Genomic DNA, 6,705 nt, shown 5'->3' on the forward strand with positions numbered 1-6,705 from the left:
AGAATTGTCTGAGAATTTTATCCATTTCTTTTTTCAGTCCTCTAAGACTGAAGTGCGCTCTATTTCATGAGTCTGAGCCAAGCATATCATGCTTCGGCGATGGTAGCTGTACCGTTTTTAAAGAGTATACGACGCTGCTTAAATTGGAATTATAGATATTTGTGCTTTGTTTGTGTATAAGACGTAAATCGCCTGTTCACTGTAGTTCTGGATAAACTTGTGTAGTGTATCCAGATTTATACTGTAGTTACTACAGTATTACACAGAAGTAGAAAGAGGGTGAGCGAAATATCTGAAAAAATATAATGCCAGCCACCAAAGACCACTGTGTGCCAATCATTATTCAAAAATATACAGTATGTTGTATTGGGGAATGGACAAGGATATGAGAAAAAAAATTAATGGATTTCGTAATGATCGCTCTGTGCTAAATGTGAAGCAATCTAGGATTGTTTCTGGAAGTATTTTTTATTTCATAATTAAATACTTGGTGCGTGAAAAGAAGTTAGTTTCGATATCGAGGAATGGCCGACTATAATGTTACGAAAATTATGCAAACTGTAATTAACATTTATTATGTCATCTTTTACTTGTAAATAATCAATAGGCATATCTCGCCAAATTAACGAGAAACTTGGCACGTTTGGCCATAGCTCCGATGCGATGCCAAAAGAGAAGTGTAAAGATGTTCCAAGAAGATAAAGTAGAAAAATCGTCTCTTCTGGTCCTTATAAAGTAGCGCCGCTCGCTTTTCCAGAACTAAGCAGTTGTAAAATTTTCGTCGGAAGACAAAGCGTAAGATCTCTGCTCGTAAATACGTATAAGTAGCTGTTCTGTTCAAATAAATTTGCGACGTCCTGCATTTTGTTTCATCTTCTGCTCATTTCAAGGACTTGTGTAAGACATTATTCGGAACAATTTGGTGTCAGAAGTGGGATAATTCAGGGAAGACGAGAGGGGTGGACATAGACGAGATGCGAGAATAGCTGAACTAGCTGATGAATTTTATGGGCCAGATGAAATTGGGCATCTTGGAAAAGATGAACAAATCTGCCGCCACTGTCAACATATGCATCGCTGCCGTGAATTATAAGATGATCGACGAGCTCAGATGTCGATGCAACGATATCCGGAATGAAAGAGGAAATCGCCACATCGATTGCCGGAGTTTCGGAGTCGTTGAAAGCAGAGTGGACGGAATGGCTGTACTTCCATAATCGGGTCCCCCCCACCAACTTGGCGAATTCTCTAACAAGTTTGGCGAGTTTCATATTACCCATAATTCCTAAAGAATTTTAGCTATTGTAACCCTAATAAGACAAGGAGCCAAGATATTCACTAAATTATTAGTTTATGATGACGCCACACACTGAAACTAACTTTAATTGTTACATATAATTACCTTTCATCAATTTTATGATAAATAATCATTTATTGAAGTGAGGAATTTTTAAATTAAAGGTAATATCAGCGATTTAATCTGGCTTTATATTCTTCCTCCGGGGCGCCATGTTTATATTTTTGTTGATATCTGGAATTCGGACGCCCTTGACCATCTGTGCGGCTTTGACGAATCAAATACTTGAATTTCGCTGTATTTGATGGTGTTTATAATCACGACAGCAATTGGCCAGACTGACGTCACTTGATTAGTATGAATAACATTAATTTATAACAAAAAACATTAATTATTATTTAATGAAATAAATATTCTAAAAAACATTAAGGTCATTAGTAACTGCATCTATACCTATATCTTTAAGTACAAATAATATTGCATGCTCTGACACCTGTAGGCCGTACTTCGTATGGCGCACGAAAAGGGTCGCACCGATCCGTAAAGGATTTTCACAGATTATTTTCCGTTCGCCGGGTTTTGCCCTTATTGAATTACAGATCTCTTGGTCAAGAGTTCCCCCCCCCCTTCCACGGTCTCCACGTTGAAAAGCCCTAATGGCACAACGTCGCTGCATAAATGAACAAAATTTTAATAAAAAACATTTAACAAAAATTTGGAAAATACTTTATTCCATTCCGACCAGGAAAGAAACTTCACTTGAGCAGTTTTGGCAGCATGTGCAAGTTTCGAGGAATGAAAAAGATGCAAACTACGCTGCTTCATCCGGAATCTGACGGGATGCTCAAGAGATTCAACAGAACTCTCCTGAACCACCTCTCGCTGTTCGTGTCACAGAACCGACAAGATTGGGACCCCCTTTTTATATGCCGTCGTTTTAATCAGATTACATGTTGATCAATGAAACGGCAATATTTTTGAGTTATTTTAAAACTTCAATGAAACAGTCACGTGTAAAAAACTTGAACGAAGATTACAAAAATGGTAACTTGACGATGGTGACTTGTAAAAACAGCAAAATAATAACATTTAAGGCATTTTATGAATTGGCATATTCAAAATAATTAGTAGTTTCGGATATTTTCTATCGATTGTTCATCGAGCCACATTTTCATATCGATTTCTGCATGTGATTGATGAAGATTTTTCATTTCCTTTTTGACTGCAATTGATTTTTGTCGCGCTGAAATATTAATAAATTTTTACTTTACTTTTCACAAGAAAGATTTGGACTACTACGAAATTTTTTCCAGCCTGCATGATTCGCGCAGAACTTGGTCATTTTTTTCAGACCATGGTTTATTCTGGGGCGTATTCATTTAATTGGATTATGTATTTTGAGGCTCAAGGAGCAATTAGGTCAAACAGCGCCAAAACAAATGACCAATTAAAAATAACTGTGCTTGCCATGTCAGGAAAGGAGACGTGTGTTTATAAGGGGGCAGTTGTGTGCTCCCGGGCCCCGTCTTCACACAGACGGACTTCAGGATGTCGACGCCCTAGGCACTACTAATTTGCCGTCCCTTTGCTGTTAAGAGTGTGTATTTTGTTTCTTAATTTTTTTCCGAAAAATCATGCTTACACCCTTCCCCCCCTGCCCCCAGCATTCAATTTTCGAAAGCCATGTCTTTACTGTCTGTTATTCCAAATATGGTTTTGAGTAGGGACCTACTGTTTCATACACACATTCATAACATTAATGAGATGCCGTAAAAATTGTTAGACGTCATCGTGACAATTTGTGACTGTGATCGATTTCATTCATTATGCTTGTTGTGTTACTAAATTTAATTGTGTTGCAGAATTACAATCGAAAGCTGTGATGCAACATGTAAATCTTCCAAAACTTCTGGATCGGAACTGGAAACAAAAATATCATCTTAAAATTGTTGGAGATACTTTATTCATTTAAGGGGTTTCATGACCCCTGAAGTCGATTTTTCAAACATGACTTTAAAAAATATTTCATTCAATTGTGAAAATTAAATGCCAAAAACTTTGTGTGGATCGGGTTAATTTGTTTTTTTTTTCAAAATAAAATTAAAAATTAATGAATTACAGTTTAAATGTAAACAAGAAAAAACGCTTTGAACGCAATTTTCACAAATTGCAGTTTTTGAGCTCATCCGTTTAAGATATGAAAAAAAACCTACTGCACCAAAAATTCTGAAATTTTGTAAAAAATATTTATACGGCGTGATGATGATGAACCTCGAACTTCGATGTCTGATCATCCGGTTAGAATTTTATAACGTTTGAAGAACTGTATAAATTTCAAAAATCTGAGAATTCAATATTTATTTTAAAAAATACTTGGGTTAATTTCTAAAGCCGAGGTTCATTTTACTAAAACGTGGCGAGTAACAAATTTGAGCAAAATTTCAGCATTTTTAGGGCGGCAGTATTTTTTTTAAAATCTTATGGATGAATTCAAAAACTCTGCAATCTTGGAAAATCGTAAAAATTAACAACCGCGTAAAAATTTCGAAAGTGCACAAACACATACAACAAAAGAGGGAAAAAAACTGGTTTATTTTTTCCATTTCTTAGGGTTGTATCATTGTTCAGTTTTAAAAAATGCCAAGTTATTAGAGGCCTTTCACACGGAGCGGACGCGGGTCCGCGGGTCAATTGGAATATACTGAGCCTTTCAGACGAGCCGAATTATCTCCGCACCTAGGAAATGTTCATGCGGGTCCGGACGTCGTCCGCATGCGTCAAAACCTAAGTGCGGGCTCCGCATCCGCACATAGAAGTTTTGACAATTGGGTTATTCGGGGTAACTTTTACAAAACTTTCATAGTGTAATCCCGGCCTAACACAGAATTGTGATGTGAATATTTCTAAGCTCAGACATTTTGAAAGTCTCCACCCCTCCCCTTTTTTTCTACTTGCAAATTCTTTGATATCTCCTGAATTTTTTTTTTTTTTTGGAACATCGAATGTTTTGGATGTTTTTGGATTGGATTTTGCGAACATTGGATGGTTTTGGAATTTTTCTTTCATATTTTTCCGAAAAGACAGATTTTTTTTTTTAAATCTCTTGAAAATATTCCAAGACATTTTCTCTCATCGACTACTTGTGAGGATCGGAATGAAGGCATGAGGTGACTCAACGGTACATGTGTGGCGAACTCTTGCACCTTCTTCTTGCTTGCACCCGCTTCTCGCTTGCACCTGCCTAGTCCAGCAAGCGACAAAAGATAAGGACACTCATATACAATCTCTCTTAACTGTCTTGAGACGAGTCGGTCGCATGAACAAGCTCATCATTATATTTAAAAATGTTTAATATTCCTGTGAAATAAATTGTATTAAATTTCAACTTCAAAGTACGCTATCAAAATATGTGTCAGTGGTGACCCTTATAACTTTAAACTGATGCAACCTAAAAACAAGATGAACTAACAAACCACGTGTGCTTCAAAATTTTAACCTTGGATTATTCAAGAAAGTTCAAAATCTCCCAAGCAAAATGCCGATCGCTAGCGGAACTGAGAAAATGTCTCATCATGAATTTGTGCATTTATTTCCTCTCTGGATTGAAAGCTAAAGAAGGCGACGAACTCTGCTCTGCCGAATACAAAGATACAAGAACGTATAAGTAGAAGCAATTTGGGGGTTCTGCCCCGGCGCAGCCGGAGCATCCGCAGCCATCCCCCAAAGAGCTGCCAGCACCTGAGTCATTTTCTTGTGTGATAAGAGATCTTGAGGGATCTTTCCTAAATTAAACTTTTGAGTCTGACATCAAGTCAACACAGCTGTAATGACGTCGCAACTGAATATTTCTACTAGGGATCTTTCACAAATTATTGTTTGTATTTTTTTTCATTCGCGCTGACCTCTGAAGAGGTTAAAAAACTTTTTTAGAGGGGTCATCCACAAATTAAACTTTCGTCTCTGATGTCAAGTCTGAAAGATTTTTTTTTTCATCCGTTACAATCCCATTCCTAAATTACTCTTCCCCTAAAAAGTTTTCAACGTCATCTTTTTTTTCCAAACTGAAATTAAAGTTTCTAACATCATTAAATTATCGTTTTTTTTCCTATCAATCTTTTTTTTCTTATGTAATATTTCTTTTCAGAAATATTACAGAAATATCACAAAAAATGACAGAAATTTTGATAAAGACGAACTAAAAACTTTATTCATGGAAAAATAATATATATAGTACATAAACCATTGAATATTTACACAATTATATAGTAAAGAAAATCTAACCCCAAAAAAAGAAAAAAATATATATATAAATACATAAAATTTCAAAAATATATACAAAAAAAAATTATTTACACAGTGTCAATAAAGCACTATCCATCACTTTGACCACTTATACCACCAATTCACTTTGTGGATCAAACGAATGTTTCCTGAGATTCTCCAGAGAGTTCCCATACACTGCATTGTTCATCAACTTGTTAAAGTCTTTTTCAAAGTCACCGGTGGCTCCCTTTCTTTTCTCGGTGTTGAATGCAATGTACGGGCGGAGCCATGGTCGCTGAGAGAACTCAAGAACACGATGTATGGTTTTGACTCGCATCCCCAGCGACGTGCACAGTTTCAAGTTTTTGTAATGGAGAACGTATACGACCTTATCGTTCAAATTCGGCGCGAGTTTGACACAGGGATTCGTTTTCCCACCGGTTTTCTTCATGTAGTTCGAGTACATTTCTCGGGTGATCGGGATATTTTCAGCAGCCAAAAGGAAGTCATTATGGAGGTCATGAATGTTCACCGGGTATTCGAGATCGACCTCAAAAATTTATCCCTTGGCGCTGTCATCGGGAATTACGAGAAAGTCTGTTGATTGTACTTCACCGGATGTCATCCATCTAAAGTCTGAAACCGGGAGAGGATCACACATCCACTTTCCACACAGATTGTTAATATCCCAATATATGATCCATTTTTTCCTTTCACCGGGGTTGAATCCTGGGACCATCAGGTTGTTGGCTCTGCTGTATCGATGAGTAATCGAAGACACCCCACCTCTCACGGCTTCCTCCAAGAATAGATGTATGTCGGGATCCGTTACGACCTCAAGTTTTTCACCGGTAATCTTGAGATATGCTTGCCAAGCAAGACCTGGCGATGAGTAGGTGTGGGCGCAATCAATCTTCTAATTCTTCAAGCAGAGCCTTCGAAAATTCTCAAAGACGTCTGCCAGAAGTAAAACGTCTGTCTCCACATACAGATCGTGGTAGTCACCCATGGTCTGCATGTGGAACGTGTCCCACACCAGTTTGGCATGCTTGTAATCTTCACTGGAGATAGTTTCGTCCCCCAAAGAGGTGTAAAAGGCCTCTATGGGGGGAAGCACCGGTTCCTCAAACTTCTCCATGGACATC

Source organism: Pholcus phalangioides, unplaced genomic scaffold (genome assembly GCF_987345545.1).
Source record: "Pholcus phalangioides strain wild (caught in Gottingen) unplaced genomic scaffold, Ppha-v1.0 ptg000031l_1, whole genome shotgun sequence".
NCBI classification, from domain to species: Eukaryota; Metazoa; Arthropoda; class Arachnida; order Araneae; family Pholcidae; genus Pholcus; species Pholcus phalangioides.